Source organism: Rana temporaria, chromosome 9, assembly GCF_905171775.1.
Source record: "Rana temporaria chromosome 9, aRanTem1.1, whole genome shotgun sequence".
Classification (NCBI taxonomy): Eukaryota; Metazoa; Chordata; class Amphibia; order Anura; family Ranidae; genus Rana; species Rana temporaria.
In genome coordinates this window covers 100630831-100651767 of record NC_053497.1, presented here as the reverse complement: position 1 = coordinate 100651767, position 20937 = coordinate 100630831, and positions in this window count along the sequence as shown.

Sequence of the window (20937 nt, the reverse complement as noted above, 5' to 3'; positions counted from 1 at the left end):
TAGTGAGCTGTAACAAGAGTCAGTAGTGATCCACATAATATGCCAGACACTACTACACCTAAACTTTGAAGTGCACTCATGCTTTTGTTTTTTACCCCAAAAAAGATGACTATATTTGTCATCCTGCCTTCAGTAGAAATATATCAGTAGCTGACTTGCATATTGCATTAGTAGATGTTAAATTGTACCAAAAAAATGCATTAAGTTTTTTTTTGTTCATGGTTAAAGCGGCATTAAACCAAAAAATAAAAATAGATTATATTGCAGCTTATCTGATCTTAGATGTGATGGCTGCATTTGTTTTATTTTTAATTTTTTCCCTTTCTTTCACCTAGTGAAAGCCTTTTCCAAAGATGTCTCTGTTCGCCCTTTATGCCCGCATACATAGTGGAGCCACCCTAAGACAGGGAGTGTATTACTGGCTGGAGTACTGGGTGATAATAAAAAAGTAATACCCCTTTCAAGTGTGAAGGGTTACCCTGATTAGTGAGATGAAATCCCTAGAAAAAACTACGCTGCCACCCTATGGCTGGATAGCAAATGACTTGAGCATGGATAGAGATTAAAGTACATAGGGATTAAATTGGCAAAATGGACTAGTTTTTTTACCATGTTATTTTATCTCACAATCATTTTTTCATGTATTATTATTTGAAAAAAAAAATGAACCTCATTAAGTGTTATTTTATTTTTACCTCAAATAACTTCTTCTTTATACCCATTGAAACTCACTGTTATGAACAGCCTGATAATACAAGGTAATCATTTTTTTATGTTTTCAAGCAAGATTCACACATTTTTCTAGCTGGATTCAATTGGAAAATGTGTAAAGCCTCGTACACACCACCGAATTTCTCGGCAAAAACCAGCAAGAAACTTGCTGGGAGATATTTTTTTGCAGAGGAAACCAGTCGTGTGTACATTTTCGTCGAGGAAACTGTCGAGAAACTCGACGAGCCAAAAAGAGAGCAAGTTCTCTATTTCCTCAATGGGAATGGAGAAACTTGCCTTGTCGAGTTCCTCGACAGCCTAACAAGGAAATCGACAAGGAAAACGATGTGTTTCGCCCGTCGAGTTCCTCGGTCGTGTGTACGAGGCCTGAAAGTTGTAGTAATCTTGTGTGAAAGAAAATAAAAAGAAGCCCTAACTGTGAACTGCAAACAATGCGCAGTATTGAAAAAATGTGACCCTGCAAAATTTGTCCTGTGTATCAAGGCATCAATTATCTCTGGTCATGAAAGGGTTAGGGTTACCACCTATTAAACATAAGCAAGGATTGGTATGTATCTTATCTACAGAAAAAAAAATGATATTTTCAGTAGCTTGCAGAAGTCTTTCTAATAAACTGGAATAACATTTTCTGCAGAAAAACTGGGCAGGGCGTCTGCTTAGGGTAGATAACTTACATAACACTATATTTATATTTCGTCCTGAAACTTCTCTCACATCTTAGGATAGTTGTTTTGGTTGTTAGTAAAATCTCTATGGTCTCACTCTTTGTTAGACTTGTTACATAGTTGCAATTGCTGACCTTCTTCCAAAAAATCCTAGCTTGCTGGCTTTTATGCTTATACCTGGCTTCAGAGCTTTCAAAGTCTCTGTCCTGTAACAATGTAAAGGATATGCGGAAAATCATTGAAATAAAGCTAGAGCATCAGCCAGGAACTTAGCATTTACATTATGATAAGTTAGTGATGACAGCCTCCATGTTTGTTTCAGGAAATGTTTCCTTTAAAGCTTGTTTGCACCCTCCACTGCCACATTTGCCACTTTTTGGGGGGAGGGGGGAGCAGGTACCTGGTTTTGACAGGTACTCACTCCTACGTCCTGCTCAGATCACCACATCGATCTGCTGTGATATCTGTCCCCTCCTCCTTCCCCCCCCCCCCCCCCCCCACAGTATTCTGGGACATACACACAGGTCTCAGAGGACTGTGGGACATTCAAAAAGTGCAGCACAACTCATGCATGCGCAGTAGGAAACTGGCTGTGAGGCTTCAGTGCCAGTTTCTCTTACCTAAGATGCCTGGTGCCTGCACCCAAAGCCAAATATAGAATCAGAATGGGTGTGGACATCGCTGGATCCCTGGACAGGTAAGTGACCTTATATTAAAAGTCAACAGCTACAGAATTTATAGCTGCCGACTTTTAATTGTTTTGGGGGAGATAGGAGCTCCTTATGTTCTAAAAATAGAAGCCATAGCGGTCATATGAACATTCAGGAATTAGGCTGAGATATGTCTCATATTTATACACCTACTAGAAAATACCCAAGAATATAGAATGTCTTTCAAAAAGGCATATTAAATTCCATCCAGGCCTTGCCATACTTTATACTGTATTTGCGGAACACTTTAATGGATATAAATAATAAAATGTATAAATCTATTGTTTTGGCACTAAAGTTCAAAGTATACATATGATTACTGTATATAAAACCTTATGTATTTTGACAATATAATATTTAAAAAAAAACATAAATACTAGTAAGATTTATTATAACTATAATTGACATTTAATGTGGATGATTTTGTATACAAGTATCATGGGAGAAAGACATTATACATTTATTTTATAGACAGCTACATTTATTTTAAACTGTGTAATCAACTACAGGAGAAAAGATTTTATAATGTTGGCAAAGGTGCAAAGATTTCCAAAGCATACTATGGTTTGCTATGGGGTCTCAAAGCATAGGGAACCCAGAGCTGCCTTATTGGTTTTGCTACGGGGTCCCATTATGCATAGTTACAGCTCTAAATGTTGGTTATCTACAGAAAGTTTCAGATTTTATACCTTTGGGTAATTGATCTAGTTATCAGCCTTTACCATACCTAAGAGACCCACACTAATTTATAACTAACTTGATAAGGCAGTAAAAGAGATCAATCGAATGCCACAAAATTTGCAGTTTCAGTTATAAAAAATAAAATCTAAAAAATATTCATATTTATAATATAAATATATTTACAAATATACATTTATACCAGCATTATCTGTGGCTACGTTTGTGTATGATTTGCCTTGGTGGTGATTTAAATACTCATTTCATTTTGTTGGGGAACATTTTGCAGTATTAGCCTTTTAGGCAACATGAAATGTAGCTTATTATTTACAAAGCAAAGCAGTAAAGACATGAAACTGTTATAGCGAGCAAGCTCCTTTTTTAAAATACACGCACGGCAGTAAAAATACAAGAAGATTGTATGTATAAAAGTATATGCATTTCACCAAATCTAGCCAACTTTAAGCTTGTGCTGGCTTTACTTTTGCCTCCATAATACTTCTTTGAAAAAGTTGAGCTATTGAATTACACAATAGAGCACCCTGATGTCTTACAGGTTTGGCTATACACACGTAAGACTTAAAGGGTATGTAAAGGTAAAAATTGTATTTTTAAAAAACAAACAAACATGTTACACTTACCTCCACTGTGCAGCTCGTTTTGCACAGAGTGGCCCCGAACTTGGTCTTCTGGGGTCCCTCGGCGGCTGTCTTGGCTCTCCCTTGCAAGAACTCATCACCTTCATGCGAGCGAGCTTACATGGTGATAAATTCTTGCAGGTGTGCTCCTGTGATACAGCCGGCGGCCATAGCTGCTCACTGTATCACTTGGCCTCGCCCCCTGGCTTGCCACGTCATTGGATGTGATTGACAGCAGCGCGAACCAATGGCTGCGCTGCTTTCAATCAACCAATGAATTTGCTGAGAAGCAAGCGTGTTCACGGCGCGGGATTTTCGAGGAGTCAGGTAAGTGAACGGGGGGCTGGGGGGCCGCTAATCCACAGATGTTTTTTCACCTTAATGCATAGAATGCATTAAGGTGAAAAAACTTTTACCTTTACAACCCCTTTAATCTGTAAGATTTTGATATTTGGGGTAACCTGAACTCCCAGATTGTACAGTGGCACGAAGCACTAATGTCCATATACGCTGATAAATGCAGTCACCATGTGACCTGATTTCCCATCCCAGTTGTGTAATATCCAAATAGGTAATACGCTGTAGGATAATTTTTCCTGCATGCAGGGGCTGATTGATGATAGATTAGCCAGTGTACAGAAAAAAATAGTAAAAACCGAGCACAAAAGCGTCTGTGGATACTAAAGACAATTTTATAATGTTGTCCCACACATTTCTTCTGCAGACTTGAAACTTTTTTAGAAGGGTTCTAAATTTAATTACCTAATCATGCAAACAACTTGTTGGACACAAGAGCAGCATGATGCACTTTACACATAAGCAATGGCTCTAAATGTGTCGTGCATTGCAGCCTATTATTCATATTACGGTACATTAGACTATTTCTTGTCTCAAAACAAAAATAATTTATAGGTGTTTTCCACTCTCAATATGAAACAATTGCTACTTGCACCAGTTGGACCTAATGGAGGTCTTTCCACTTGAAGCTGTATCATGCAAAAAAAGATCAAACTCCTCCAAGCACTTTAGAGCTGGCTTTAAATCAGCAAACAACCCCAAATTCATATGGGTGCAGATGGAAAGCATTTCCATTTTCTTGTTGAAAGTGGAAAATCCCTTAAAGTTTTAAGTTGCTGACACTTTTATGCATAAACATACATCTAGGATCAGTTATAAACCTAGAACATGCAGTTTAAATATAAGCCAAACAGCTAAATAAACAGCTGAAATTACCATATGTGGACTGTCTTATCTGCCAATGGATTTGTAATTCTGCCCATGTCTGCTGGAAAGCACAGCCAGGAGGGTGGCATTGTTTTTTCCGATAACAGAAAAACAGTGGTGTCACCTCCTAACATGCTGATTGGACAATGACGGAGCAGCAACTGACTGATTAGTCCTTTACTCTGCTTAGTCTTTCTTTCCTGCTATCATGATTTCCACAATCAGTACATGTGCGGCACGGCCTGATTGGCTCCTGGTGCTGTCTACCAGTCTGAGCACTGCTGTAAAATTGGTGGCAGGAGGTTGGTTTTAAGATGGATATTTATATGTAAAGATGCAGTGAATTATTTAAAAAAAATATGTATACAGCTGTATTAAATTGTTTTTTTTTCAATATACCTACCTTCAGCTTTAATGCAGTCTGGTCATCCTAAATTTTGAAAGAGGATTGCAGTTAGCTATTTGTAAATCATTTAAAAGTTTGTGAAAAATGTAATACGGTCCAGTTCCAGACCTCAATAATATAGAATGGTAAAGACATGGAAAGGATGCTGTTTTCTGGAAACGCAGAGCTCCAAACCAGCTAACATCTGGAGCATGTTGGTTTTGCCATGCCCACATAGGTTACCTCAAAGCGACAAGTGGACCCAACCCCTATTTATGTCAAGGGGTTAATATTATCACTGTCTGGTGGCTCTTTAAACCTGTGAACTTGGTATATATGTTGCTGCCTGTATTTATCTCTTACTATAAACAGCTGTAAACTGTAAGTGCTCTGTGTAGTGGACTTGTGTATGCGCACACTAGCCCGGGATATGTACGGTACCAGTATAAGGTTTATTGCTGTATTATTTTTCCATAGGACTACATTGAAATGCTGCTTGTTATATTATGTTATTTAAAGAGGTTGATGTATTTGTTTTAAAGAACACAGAGCCAATGACACTCCATGCATGTGATAATCTGCGCAAATAAAGATATTAAGCAGGTGTGTGGGTCTGGGTTTATGTGAAAGATTATTTGATGGTCTGTATTATACATATGTAAAGCGATTTAGGCCTCATGCACGCTGCAACTGTGAATGAAATGGCCATTTTACAAGCGTTTGACGCTTTTATTAATTTTTTAGTGCCCCTAAATGCCTTTCTATGTTGGACTAGTTGTCCATACACATATAGGCTTTTGGAAGAGTTCAGATCCAGGGGTGTTTAGGGGCAGAAATCTGAATGCACCAAAATTAAGTTCAGGAGAGGAAAGTTTGGGCAGAAAAAACACCCAACATGCCTAAATGCTAGGGATATTTAGCTCTTGAGCATTTATTTATTTTGATGACCAAAATAATATTCTGTGTCTGAATACATCTAAACGTGTCTAAATGTGTTTCAAAATTGTGCCTTTAGGTGCATATTTAATGCTGCTTTTTCTACTGTCAGGAGAAATGGTTCAGAAGAGCCTAGTGTGCATGAGGCCTAAGAGCCGGTTCACACTGGGGTGGCACGACTTTGGGGGAGACTCGGCAAGGCGATCTCAAGACGACTTCAGAGGCGACTTGCAAAATGACTTCAGTATTGAAGTCAATGCAAGTCACCCCCAAAGTCGTACAAGAACCTTTTTCTAAGTCAGAGCGACATGAGTCGCGCCTATTAGAACGGTTCCATTGAATAGAGCGGAGCGCAACTTGTCAGACGGCTAAGTCGGCTGACGCGTCATCCCTGTGTGAACCGGCTCTTAGAGTGACCTGTGTCATTGGGCCAGTTCTTCTGTCTTTGGTAAGTTGGATGAAAGTTAAGGGGTATGCAAACCCTAACCATGACCTTCTCTTATTTCTCCATTTTGGTCTGTTAAATATACAGCTGGGAGATATAAGGTTGATTTACTAAAGGCAAATAGACTGTGCATTTTGCTCTCAATTATTCCAGAGCTTAGTGAATTTGGTGAAGGTTCACTTTGCAAAGAATACTCAATCAGGTGCAGGAAAAATAAAAAAGCATTTTTGCATGCACATGATTTTATGGTGTATTAAAAGTCCACTAAGCTCTGAAGAAAATAAGTGCAGCTTCACTTGCAAAGTTTGCAGTTAATTTGTTTTTAGTAAGTCAACCCTATTGTGTTGGATCTGTTATACAAGTGAGAAAAAAAGGCCTCTTGTAAAAAAATATTGTCAGCTGATAACTTCCTGCTGTTCTATCATAAGCCAGCATTACTTACTGTATTCTTTGTGAGCCACAAAACACATTCCACCTATGGATATGGATGGAGAGAGGCAAATGCTTTAAAGCAGAGGTCCCCAACCACCAAGCCATGTACTAGTCAGCGGCCTGTTGGTCACCTAACTGCACGGCAGGAGGTAGGTGCCGTCCGCCGTCTGGACAGGCCTATCACAGACAATGACCACTGCTGTCCTCCCACTGTGCGGCCATGCCTGTGTCTCCTCACTCTGGAGATCTGTACAGAGAGTGGGAGTCTGCTAATATTAAGTGCTTGTTAATATGAGCAAAGTTGGGCAGCTCAGGCTCTTTGTACAGATCTGCATCCAGGGCGACCCAGGAAAGGATATACAGTCTGAAAACAGCCTCTACCCTGCCTAAGATAGGATTAGAATGGGGCAGTGTGAGTTAGAGAGGAAAGGGGGGGGGGCATAACTCCAAGGGGCGTTGTGATGGGGGGGGCTATGATGTAAAGGGACACTGTGATATAAGGGGAACTACACAATAATGGGGCACTATAACCATTACAGTGTGTGACGGTATCGGTATGATATCCCCGTCAACGTTCCCTTCTTCCCATAACGACAATCACCCCAATATTCCACGAGGAGGGATATCCCTGGAATCGCCCAGAAAGCCACACATGAGACAAGCTTACTGCTGGAACAAGACACTTTATTGACACAAAAACTCAGCTTATATGTGGTTACAGCCTGTTAGGAACGCCCCCCTCACACAGTGGGGTTTCCCATACAGATTATAGGAGACAAGTCGGAGCCGACCATGCAGACACGTTTCTTTAGATAAAGACATCAGCGGAGTTAATTACTAGGTGTAACAGCCTGACCACAATGAAGCAATCAGAATAATTAACATGAGCCACTTCTAATCATTGTAAACAGTAAGGCCGGTCTCCTTCCCACACACAATAAATCAATTACCATTTGAACTAGGGAGCTGGCTGAGGAAGGGTCATTAACATGTCAATAGCTTGTGACACATGAACCAAGCAGGGAGATTTACACTGACATCCTTCACAATGGCCCCCCTTTTTCTCCCTGCTCCGGCAAACCCGGTTGGACCTTCCCTGGTCCAGTAGGGTTGACGGGTTCAGAGCTTTTAGTCCGAGGTTAACTCCGTTTGGCGTGACTGACCTCCATTGGTAACTGCTTCCGACTCAGGTATGCCACCGGGTCGTCAGATCACACGCCGGTCAGTCCCCAAGTCTTTGTGCGATCTGCAAAGTCACCAGAAGTCAGTGTGAAGACAGCGAATGGGTCTGTGCGCCGCCGTCTAGGTGTCCCGCTATGGGAGGGGGCAGGTTATGGCTCTGAAGTGACAATCACAGGAGATTCATAAAAAGAAAAAGTTATATTTGTTGAAATGCTGTAGCACTGGTGCTCAGAGTCCGGGGGGGGGGGGAGAGGGGACTCAGAGCCCCATAAGGTCAGCCACCCCCTGCTCCCTCCGCAGCCGCCGGTTCTCCTCTTTGAGCTTCTCCAGCTCCATCTCCAGTTCATGGAGCCTGGGGGGGTCAGCCCGCTGTGACCTCAGGTGGTTGTTCTCCTCCTCCATGCGGCTTATGCACTCCTCCAGCTCTATGTACTCACGGATCAGATCCTGCTTGCTCATGTCCTGCAGGCTCTCCACGTGGTCCTTCATCATCAGGAACTGGGTGGTGGTGTAAGGGGCCACCGGTGGGCCCTTGGCGAACATCTCGGCCCGCATCTGGGGCGCCCGCTGCGATTCCATCTCCTCCAGTCGCTTCTTCTCCTCCCAGGTCCGCTGGTTATATGACTTCCAGGACCTCTTCTTCTTGGAGGGTAGCTGGCGGTGCCTCTTTCTGCCCAGCTCCCTCCAAGGCCCCTCCGGCTCATGGCGGTCGCCCATGACCAGCTGACAATGGTGTTCCCTGTTGTCCGTAATAACAGATTGTACCATGAGGGCTTCGTAAGGGGTGCCCAATGGTTCTTCCTGACCCAGCTCCTGGGGATCCCAAGCCGAGTCTACACAATGGGCTGCTGCTGGTGGGCGGTACCCCGGTTGAGACCAATTTGACCTGGTGTTGTCGTTCATGGGGCAATTCTGCTTGAAGTGACCCAACTGTTTGCACCGGAAGCAGCGTTGTTCGTTGTCCTCCTGGCGTGGGTAGCGAGGGCTAGATGTCATCGGTCTGTTAGGCGGTTGGTATCTAGCGGCTGGTGGGTGTGAGGGCGCCGTTGGTTGTGGAAGTTGTACCCGTGGTGTGACCTGGTTTGTCTTGCGAGTATCCGCATATTCATCCGCCAACTTCGCGGCCTCTGGTAGAGTCATGGGCCTGCGATCTCTCACCCAATCTTTGACATCCGTCTGGATGTGATTGTAAAATTGCTCCAGGAGCATTAGTTGCAAAATGTCCTCTGCGGTGGTGGCCTGGCTGCTGTTAACCCAGTTAGAGGCCGACAGGGACAGCTGGCATGCCCATTCTGCGTAAGAGTCTTTCGTGGTTTTGCGTGAGTCCCTGAACTTCTGTCGGTGGGACTCTGGGGTTACTGCATAACGAGCCAGGAGCGCTTCTTTAACCCGGGCGTAGCTATGGATATCCTGATCTGGCACGGTCCGGAAAGCATCAGAAGCTTTGCCTGACAGTTTGCCTGACAATATTGCAACCCACTCTCTTCTAGCAATTCGGTGCAGGTTACATTGTCGCTCAAAATCCGCCAGGTAGTTATCAATCTCACAGTCCTTTTCATCAAAAGCTTTAAAAGCGCTAAACGGAATCTTCCTTGCGTCTGCTGTGCTGTACTCACTGTTCGTAGAAGGTGCGGCTGCTTGTTGGACTGCTGCCAGTTTTAACTGTAGCTCTGCGTCCCTTATTTGTTTATCCTCCTGTAGTTCTGCGTCCCTTATTTGTTTATCCTTCTGTAGTTCTGCGTCCCTTATTTGTTTAGCCTCCTCCGCTAACAGGTCCATCACTTTCAGAACCACATCCGGCGTTGGGTTCGGGCCGAACCACGCTAGCTTCTCTCTCATTAGCTTGTTGTTTGGTGACTCCTCCTGAATCACTGGTGTCTCCATCTCTTGTACTGCTGGCGTTGCTGCAATCCCGTCCTCCTGGTCTAGCTCCATTAATTCTGCTATGATGACCCGCTTGGTTTTGTTGCTAGCGATCCTTCCACGAACTTCCAGTAGTTCTTCCAGTGTCTGCTTGGAATCCGGGTGTGAAGGGGAATAGAAGGGAAGATCCCGCTGCTACCAACCAATTGTGATGGTATCGGTATGATATCCCCGTCAACGTTCCCTTCTTCCCATAACGACAATCACCCCAATATTCCACGAGGAGGGATATCCCTGGAATCGCCCAGAAAGCCACACATGAGACAAGCTTACTGCTGGAACAAGACACTTTATTGACACAAAAACTCAGCTTATATGTGGTTACAGCCTGTTAGGAACGCCCCCCTCACACAGTGGGGTTTCCCATACAGATTATAGGAGACAAGTCGGAGCCGACCATGCAGACACGTTTCTTTAGATAAAGACATCAGCGGAGTTAATTACTAGGTGTAACAGCCTGACCACAATGAAGCAATCAGAATAATTAACATGAGCCACTTCTAATCATTGTAAACAGTAAGGCCGGTCTCCTTCCCACACACAATAAATCAATTACCATTTGAACTAGGGAGCTGGCTGAGGAAGGGTCATTAACATGTCAATAGCTTGTGACACATGAACCAAGCAGGGAGATTTACACTGACATCCTTCACACAGTGCAGTCCCCTTTATATCACAGTGCACCTTTAAAGTGCAGTCCCCTTCCCATCACAGCCTCCCCCTCCCATCTTTACAGTGAAGTCCTTGTGATATTAATGTAAAGGGGAACTGTGGACATTGATATAAAGGGGGAGACGAACTGTGCTGTAAAGGGGGGTTGTGGTGTGAATAGCCCACCCCCCTCCTTGGTGGGTGGAAAAATTGTCTGGCAACACTACTCATCGACAGGACTATTTTTCAGCTGGAACTTGGTGGAACTCAGTTCCACCACCTCTGGGTCTGATCTCTGCTCCCTACTCATCATTGCCTCTTGTAAAGACAGAAAAATGCAAGTTGGGGCTGCAGTGCAGTCATGAGCAGGAGAGGGCACATGGCACGCTGCACCCCCTGTGATCTCCATGTTTCCCTGATGCCCGGATGCTGATGTAGCACACCCCCATATGGACTACTGATGAACTTGGATCCCCCACTCCTGCACAGCCAGACACGCTGAATTTTCACAGGCAACCCAGAGTCAAAGGACAGTTCATGACTTTATATGTGTTATTTATTAGGGGTTAATAACTTGAATAGGGATGGGAGTTATGGAATGCCAACTTGACTTCAGCAAAACTTCAGGGACATCTTCCTATATACAGTCTATATACAGTCTCCTCAACTTTCCTCCTGCACACACGTGCATGCTGGCTCCAGCTGAATCAGTGTCAGTTGATCTGACAGGCTGACAGATTTGAGCAGTGGCCCTTTATAGACAGAGACTTGCAGCCCCTTGTGTAGTAAAATTGCAGTGAAACAGCTTGCACTTCTCCTCTGTGGCCACTGGTCCAAGTACCTACTCTTCAGGCACTGCCAACCCACCTGACTGCAGCTGCCTCTTTCACTAGCCCTCCAGTCTAACGCTTCACTCCAGTCCTCCAGACTGACTCTTCACAAGCCCACCTTGGCTGACTCTAAAGAGATGAAGAATAAAGACTTAAGCACACAGCTGCCTTCAGAAAGAACAAACTACATGTGGCAGTCTCCCCCTTGTTAGTCCCCCCCGATCTGTCCTCTTATGCTCCCGTGCCTCCAGGAGTGGCTTCCTCCTGTGTGTTGTGGCAGGATCCTTACAGCAACCGAGCCCCAGCCAAAGGTAGGACACCCCGTGACCCCCCCCCAGACTAGGGGGCAGTGCTGTATCTCCATCTTCCACCTAACTACCACTGCTGGCATGGCTCATGCCTATTTATGAGGTAAGCTCTGTTTGCTGCCAGCCCACTCTAGGGAATTGGCAGAGGCTTCATAAATATTCCAGACAGCTCCTCCTAACCTCCACCCACTAGCTCTAGAACATTCTCCAATGTCCCAGAAACAGAGGGAGGCACCAGAGGTGCTGTCAGGATGAGTCATCCAGCCCTGACTCACTGATCCAGATTCCACAGCTCAGGCTTAGCCCTGAGCCTAACTACAATTTGTGCATACAGAATCAGGTGCAGCTGTGCATAGTAACCAATAAGCTTCTAACTTCAGCTTGTTCAATTAAGCTTTGAAGCTAATTGGTTACTATACCAGATTCTGTGTGCACCAGATTTAGTAAATCGCGGCCCAATTTTTTTTTTTTATAGTTTTAGGTAGAGTTTGGAAGATTTAGAGCCTCTGAAACATTGGCATTGCTGCCTTTGTCCAGACTGGGCTGATTTTAGCTCACTTTGAGACTCAACAGAAAGGGAGAGGAAATCTCCCAATAGTGAGTAGAAATCCCTTCTATAGTTGGTTTCATTAGAACACGTGTCCCCTTACTAAATAAGACATTTCAGAACTTCGTACCAATTGACAATTTCATCCAGCTTTTACAGTCAAAGATTCAATGGACATGCTTTAGTTGCTCTGCACCTAGATTGCAGAGTTTATCAATGGAGGTACTACAATTTAAAGTAATTTCAGTGTCCTGTATCCAAAGAAAGATAACTAGTGTGACTAGTTTTTTAAAACTGACAGCTCAGGAGGAACCGCTGGACTAACTATCTGACGTTAGTACAGCAATTTCCCCTGCTGTGTTATTGCGTTCTGACAGGGGGAAGGCTCCCCCGCCAGAACACTCCAGTCAACGCGCTCAACCATTGGCTGAGAGCGCTGATCGGGAGCTGATCGACAGACCTTTTTTGATCATGCACTATAAACTGAAGCCGGCCAAATGGCTGGCTTTTGTTGGACTGGCTGCAGTACATACGGCCCAAATTTTGGCCAATTTCTATTGAACCAGTGTGTACTAGGCTTAAAGTGATTGTAAAGCTTCCTTTTAAAAATAAAAATAAATAACAAACATGTCATACTTACTTCCACTGTGCAGCTTGTTTTGCACAGAGTGGCCCCGATCCTCGACTTCTGGGGACCCTCTGCGGCTCTCGCAGCTCCTCTACACATCAGATAACCCCCCCTAGGAGAAGCGATCTCCTGGGGGGTTACCTTGCGGGTGCGCTCCCAAGTCCAGTACTTGTGTCCATAGACACGAATGTTGGACTTAGCCCCCCCCTGGCGCCTGCGTCATTGGATTTGATTGACAGCCGCGGGAGCCAATTGCTGTGCTGCTATCAATCTATCCAATCAAGAGCTGGGACCCAGTGCAGAGAGCGGCAGTGCATCCCCGCCAAGGGAAATACGGGGCTTAGGTAATTAAAATAGGAGGGGGGGGATGGGGGGCCGGTCACTACTAGAAGTTTTTTCACCTTAATGTTTAGGATACATTAAGGTGAAAAAACACCAGGGTTTACAACCCCTTTAATGATTGTCTCTAAATTACAATGCACATTCAGCCCTGAAATTGTTACATTTATAAAGGCAATCCTATTGTTCTTTCCTCCATACAAGTACAAAGCAACATGCTGTAAACATATTGGAGATAAGACCGCATACTCTTTTTCACAAAGAAATCCTCTCTATGCAGTAAATATCAAGAGACCGCCTATAAAATAGTGACACGCTGGTACTCCTTCCGTGCTGGCTAAGATATTTCCACTACAAACTGACCGATGTTGGCGTTGCGGCCCCTTACCCAGTCTCTTCACCCAGGCACCCTATTGCATATTTTTTGGAACTGCCCTGTGCTCCAAACTTTTTGGCAGCCGGTACTTAAGCTCATACAGAAACTCACGGACATCTCCCTTCGGGATAACCCAGCTGCGGCTCTCCTTAACCTTACATCACTATCAAGGAAACGTTACCATAAATCCCTCTTCAAGCATCTCCTTAAAGCTGCTCGGGCCAGCATCCCATCTCTTTGGAAGCAACAGTCTGCGCCTATGGTAGCCCACTGGTTACTATAATGTAATGTTATCCTCCAAACACCCCAACTCTCCTAGGTCAAAGGTCCACTCATTTGGCATAACTATAAATATGCCCCCACTCCCACATGTCAGTCCCATGGGCTTGTGATTGGTTGAGGCACTATCCATAGTACTCAGGGCCGATCCGCCCTATAGGCTCACTATGCAAGCCGCTTAGGGCCCCGCAAAGCTTCGGAGGGCCCCCCAAATTACTAGAGGCGCCGCCTTGTGAGAAGTAATTTTTGGCCCCTCACCCTGCTTCTCAACTTGCTGGCTGCATGGGAGAAGAGGTAAGAAGTCAGCCCCCCCCTTCTCACTTTAATGTAAGATGTCATTTTCGACAGCAGAACACCCCCTCCTCCTGCCTCTCAACTTTAACACACCGTTTTCCTCGTCAAGTTCCTTGTTAGGCTGTCGAGGAACTCGACAAGGCATGTTTTTCCATTTCCGTCGAGGAAAAAGAAGACATGCTCTCTTTTTGGCTCAACGGGATCCTTGACAGTTTCCTCGTCGAAAAATGTACACACGACCGGTTTCCTCTGCAAAAAAAAAATCCCAGCAAGTTTCTTGCTGCTTTTTGCCGGGAAACTTGGTCGTGTGTACGAGGCCTAACACTGCAAGGGGTGCATGACCTGTTGGTTAGAACCATTTTTTTTCTTTTAGAGCTCGTTACTTGTGTCTGAGCTACTCTTACTACCAAAGTAGTACATTTTAATACTAAACCAAATTACGGCAGCTCGATGCATTTCTTTGGTCAATATAAGATAAAGTGTGGGTTGGTGCTGCACTGTTCCTAAAAAATATAGTGCCAATAGGCTAAAAATATAAATCAGTTTAAAAATACACTCCTAACATAGAAGCTCATATAAGAAAATATGCATAACATGCTAAATAAATATGAACTATAAACAGTAATGATAAATATAAAGTGCAGCGTGCATAAAAAATAATGTGCACTGGGTACAGCTGATGCGATCGTACCCAATCCAGTGCAAAGACAACAAATAAATTGTGCGAAAATCCAAACAATGAGTGCAAAATCCGCAATGCAATGTGCAAAGTAAGCAAAATAAATAAACTTCTTGTGCAAAGTGCAAAATAGTCAATGTGGACAAAGTGTGGCAAATACTCCAATCAAAGATAGTGCCAACTGTAATAGTACAGTCCAAATAGTTCAAAAAGTGCAATATGAAAACAGTCAAAAGGTGCAATATGCAATCAAGCTGTGAGCAAACAGCAATAAATCATTTGATTCTCTGTGCAATTAAAATAAGCTGGTGTACAGGCGGCAGAAGGTGCTGGAAAGTGTAGGTGGCCTCTTACCTTGCGGTAATGAGACAACGGCATATAGACTAAACCTGGAGTGGTAATTCGGTAATTTTGTCAATATAAGTCACCCAACGCAAAGGTGACTGTTATAAGCACTCCTGACACTGTTATAGTATGTCCCAACCCCAGTAAGTCACTTTTTACTGGACAGCTTGGGCTGAATGTAAATGTGAAAAAATACAAATAAAGGTATGTAAAATACTATTGCATGTATTGCACACAGTTACCAAAATGCAATATTTTTCATGATAGTCACTCTTTCCTTGAAGATGAAGATATGTTTATCAATTCGTCACCTTCATCCCTCTTCAGAGGACTTCCACATTCTACTAGGCTTCATTTACACCCCTGTATTTAAAAAAATTAACATGTAAGTTGATCTTTTTTTTTAAATATAAGTTTTTTGCTAGTAATGAGCGCTTGGAACTCATGTCAGGTTTTTATGGCTGTTTGTGCATCATTAGGACATTTTACTTCCTCTATGTGTCCTATAGTAGCACAACCTCAGAATAAGCTGCTTATTGATCATGATGATAATGACACCAATCATGATAATGGTCAGGGTTCTTTCCCAATAGCGCACAGGCTGCAAACACACCAGAGCACCAATTCCAAGCACACTGACACAAAAAACAATCTTGGGTAATGTATTTGTAGAAATATATATTGCGGATAACTTGAACAGTGGGCGAAGGTTGAGGGTATGAGATACCCCAGGCTTTTATACTCAAAAGAAAGAGGACATTCTTTTTTGAACTAAACTTCTCCGAGGCAATTTCTCTGCTGAGCTACAGTATACAGTTCCCTTCGACAAACTATGGGAAGGCCAGAAACAGGGATCCTGTGTGAGCAGTGCCACTGAGGGAGCTACACTGGCACTATATCCGTATAGTACACCGCCACCAGGATCTTGTATTACAGTTTGAACCCACAGGGCCATAAAGCAGCTGCACACTCTTAGCTTCCTCCAGGTGCCATTCATTGAGATTGTTCAAACCAGATCCACCCACTGAAATGTCAGAGTTGTTTCAGATGTAGGCAGTGGTGTATTTTGGTTTTGTGCTGCCCTAGGCATGACAAAAATCATGAGCCCCCTATCTAAATTTGTCCCACCCAAGCGGCGGTACATAGAATGGGGTCAGCAGGGCAGAGGATGGGGTCAGCAGGGTAAAAGTCAGGGGTCAGTAGGGCAGAGCATGGGGTCAGCAAGGCAGAGGGCAGGGTCAGTGGGGCAGAGGATAGGGTCAGTAGTTCAGGGGATGGGGTCGGTGGGGCAGAGGTCAGGGTCAGTGGGTCAGAGGATGGGGTCAGTGAGATGAAGAGCACAGGGTCAGTGGGGCAGGGGATGGGGTCAGCAGGGCAGAGGACTGGGTCAGAGTGAGGCAGGGACTGAGGTCCGTGGGGCAGAGGATGGGGTCAGTGGGGCAGTGGATGGGGTCAGCAAGGCAGGGGATGGGGTCAGCAGGGTAAAAGCCAGGGGTCAGTAGGGAAGAGCATGGGGTCAGTGAGGCAGAGGACAGGGTCAGGGGATGGGATCAGTGGGACAGAGAACAGAGCCAGTGGGTTACGGGATGGGGTCAGCGGGGGAGAGGACAGGGTCAGTAGGTCAGGAGATAGGGTCAGTGGGGCAGATGACAGGGCTAGAGGTGCAGGGGATGGGGTCAGTGTGGCAGGCGATATGGTCAGAGGGGGGGGTCAGTGGGGCAGGGAATGGGGTCAGCAGGGCAAAAGCCAGGGGTCAGTAGGGCAGAGCATGGGATCAGGGGATGGAATCAGTGAGGCAGAGGACAAGGTCAAAGGATGAGGTCAGCGGGACAGAGGACAGGGCTAGTAGGTTAGGCGATGGGGTCAGTGGGGCAGAGGAAAGGGTCAATAGGACAGGGGATGGGTCAGAGGGGCAGAGGACAGGGTCAGTAGGGAAGAGCATGTGGTCAATGGGGCAGAGGATGGAGTCAGTAAGGTATAGGACGATGATCTCATACCTGTGACGAATGATTGCAGGAAGGATCTCAGTAAGTATATATGTAGTGATTGTGTCTGGAAGTTTATTTGGAGAATTTTTCCCTCCTACCCTCCAGTGACAGCCAACAAGGACACAGACTGCAGTGACCTCACATTGTCCCATATGCAGTCAACTTGTCCCCATCCTCCCAGGTATAATCACTGACCTGCCAGGCACTTCTCTCGGATGTTCTTCCATAGCAGGTCCAAGGCTTTGTTGGTGAAATCCTTTAACTGCTCACTCAGAGACCACCTTTAATCTTGTTGTAAATGCCTCAGCAGCATCATCTTCATCATCCTGGCTCTTTCCGAAGATGGCTCTGCATGTGTGTGTCCTGCCAGGAGGAGGAGGAAGAGGAGCAGAAAAAGGAGGTGAGAGGCTACACCCGGGCCCTGCACTGCCCAAGTACTGTACACATCGTCCAGTTCCGCTCTTCTCGGCACACAGCCTCCCCCTAGCCAGCCTCCTTCTGGGGATCGGCAGATGTCAAAAACTGTCTCTGTGTTTTTATTACTTTTTGACACATTTTTGGTGAATGGGTAGGGATACTATGTACCCCATACTCATTCACATGGGGGGGGATCTGGGGGCCCAGTGTTAAAGGGGGCTTCAAAATTTTGATAGGCCCCCTGTCCGCATACCCCCACAACTACAGGGTTGTGGGGATGAGGCCCTTGTCCACATCAACTTGGGGACAAGGTGATTTGTGGGGGGAGAGCCCCCCTGCCTCCAAAGCACCCACACCCCCATGTTGATGGCAGGTGGCCTGGTATGGTTTAAGAGGCATGGAGTCCATGCCGGTTTTTATTTTCCTTTTTTTTATTCACTTGGCGTCCACGCCAAATGATAGCTACAGCGCGGACCTGAATTGCCAGGAGGCTGTCAATAGAGGTCCTCCCCTTTGCACGCTCCCCGTGCACCCCCTGCTAGGCGCACGCTGTGATCACAGAGTCACTGAGACTCGGGGATCACAGATCACGGGTAGCGGCCCTTACCACGTGATCAGCTGTCAACCAATGTAGGGAACCAAGGTTCACAGCCTGGTTCCCTACTGCACATGCGTGAGTCGCGCCGTGCGTTCTCACTGGCCCCTGCTGTCTTTTGGGACCTGTGTGTCTCCCAGAAGACAGCAGGGGGGCGGAGGAGGGGCCAGACATGGCGTAGATCGCCGCAGATCATGCGCCGATCTATACCCGGAAGTGGGAGCAAATACCTGTATTAGACAGATATCTGCTCCCCCCTCCCCCTGAAAGGTGCCAAATGTGACACTGGAGGGGGGAGGAACTGGATAAGCAGAAGTTCCATTTTTGGGTGGAACTCTGCTTTAAGAATAAGTTGCCTGTCTGCTATAGACCACTGGAGACAATTCATATTTCAAAACTCTGTTATAAATAAGGTCCAACATATTTATTGTACTATGCATTAGACAGACCATACTACAAGACTGTGAACAGTGGAGTGGATTTACTAAAGGCAACGAGACTGTGCACTTTGCAAAGGTCAGTTTCACTCCGCAGTTGCTCCAGAGTTTAGTAAATGAGGTAAATATTTACCGTATTTATTGGCGTATAACACACCCCGGCGTATAACACGCACCCCAATTTAAGAGGAAAATTTCAGGGAAAAAAAGTGTTTTATTTTCAAATAAACCACTTTGAAGCAAAATAATGGTCAGTGCCAATCAATGCAGCCTGATTAGTGTCAATCTGCAGCCTCAATGCAGCCTCTGTCCCCATCTGCAGCCTCTGTGTCCATCTGCAGCCTGATCTGCGCCCATCCAATGCAGCCTGATGCCCATCTGCAGCTTCAATGCAGCCTCTGTGACCATCTGCAGCCTGATCTGCCCCCCATCCAATGCAGCCTGATGCCTATCTGCAGCCTTACCATCTCTCATGCAGTGCAGGAAATCAGGAGGGGGACAAGCGTCGCCGAAATCACCGAGCTGTCATCTTCTGTTTACAGTACTCGGCTCTCAGTCGGCAGTCACATACACAGTCCCACCTCCGCCATCGCCATTGGACCAGCTATTGTGATTGACGGAAAACTGGTCCAATGTCGGTGGCGGAGGCGGAAAGTGTGTGTGATGTCAGAGCCGAGTAAACAGGACATGACGGCTCGGTGATTCCGGAGGCGCTCGTCCCCCTCCTTCTCCTCAGAGGTACGCTATTGGCGTATAACACGCACCCGTGATTTCCCCCCTATTTTCAGGGAGAAAAAGTGCGTGTTATACGCCAATAAATACGGTACTTTTTTTAAAGAATACCCAATCGCATGAAAGGAAAATAAAAAAAGCAGCATTTTTGCTTGCACTTGATTGGATGATGGAAGTCAGCAGAGCTTCTGCTCCTTTACTAAGCTCTGGAGAAACTGCTCTTGCAGAGAGAAACTACCTTTAGTAAATCAGCCCCAGTGTCCCATTATGAAAAATGTATTTTTGTTGCCTGAAACTGTCACATTCAGACTTTTAGATGCTCTGTAATTTGCAGGGTACGGTACAGTAAATATTAAGTACACATATTATAACTAAGTATGGTAACTACGCAAATGTAAATCCTCTCATTTCAAGGACTTGATTGGAAAAGGGTATAATATTCCCAGTATGACATCATAATATGGTTCATGTAGGAGCGGTTGTTCCTCGCTCCTGTGGGTAGGGATGACAGTTTATAAATGTACTCATTTGTGAAGTGGAGATGCAAGTTTTTATAGCAATGACACACAGCAGATAAAAAGGAGGGGGATGTTATCAAAGGATGCGTTTCTATAAGGATTCACTAAATGGGGCTCTGATTCAGCAATCAAATGTTGAGTGATATTTGTTTAGTTTTTTAAGAGTCTTATTCTACTAGATGATTTTGGTGCTGTTTTGAATTAAAGCTGAACCCCAGGCAGATAAAAAAAACTAAATTTCTTGCAGATGTGCAATTGTTAATACACTAAAAAAAATGTTTTTTAAATGTAAGCAGTGTAAGTTTTGAACATTTGATTTAACATTATGCCAGCATCGTGCGATCCTTGTACAGCAAAACTGGATGATGAAAGGAAGATGTAGCTCTAGAAGCATGTTGATAGGAAGAGAAAGCAGAGTGGCAGAGAAATTATCTCAGTACTGTGCTGCTTGTAAATTCACTGTCCAGTTGCAGGCTTAAAGTAATACTAAAGGCAAAAACATTTTTCATTTTGGATAAAGCAAAACACCCTGTCAGATTATTTTATTTGCCATCTGTGTCCCATTGCAGAGATTTACCTTCACTTCCTCTCCCATAGCAAAACAGGAAGTGGAAATAATTCTCTGCAAATTAAGGGAATTCCTTGGGGACCCTCAGGTCCCCATTGGAAGATTTCCCCTCTATTATTATTCTAGGTACAATCCAAAAATTAGTATTTTCTATTCCTTTCACTTTCAATGATGATGGTAAACAAGACAAATAGAGAGGGCGGAATCTCTTTAACAGGGGCGCAGACAGCAACAAAGACTGACAAGTGTTCTAATACATCTCCAGTCTATCCAAGACTAAGAAAAAAAGTTTTGTCTTTAGTTACTTTAAGCCCATGCGAACAGACCAGCCGCCGCACTTATACTTCGGCAGGTTGGCACGGCTGCACAAATCACTGTAGCTGTACGTCGCTCCTTTAACACAATGCGGCTCTTAATTGCCGGGAGGCCATCTATATACGGCCTCCAGGCCACTGG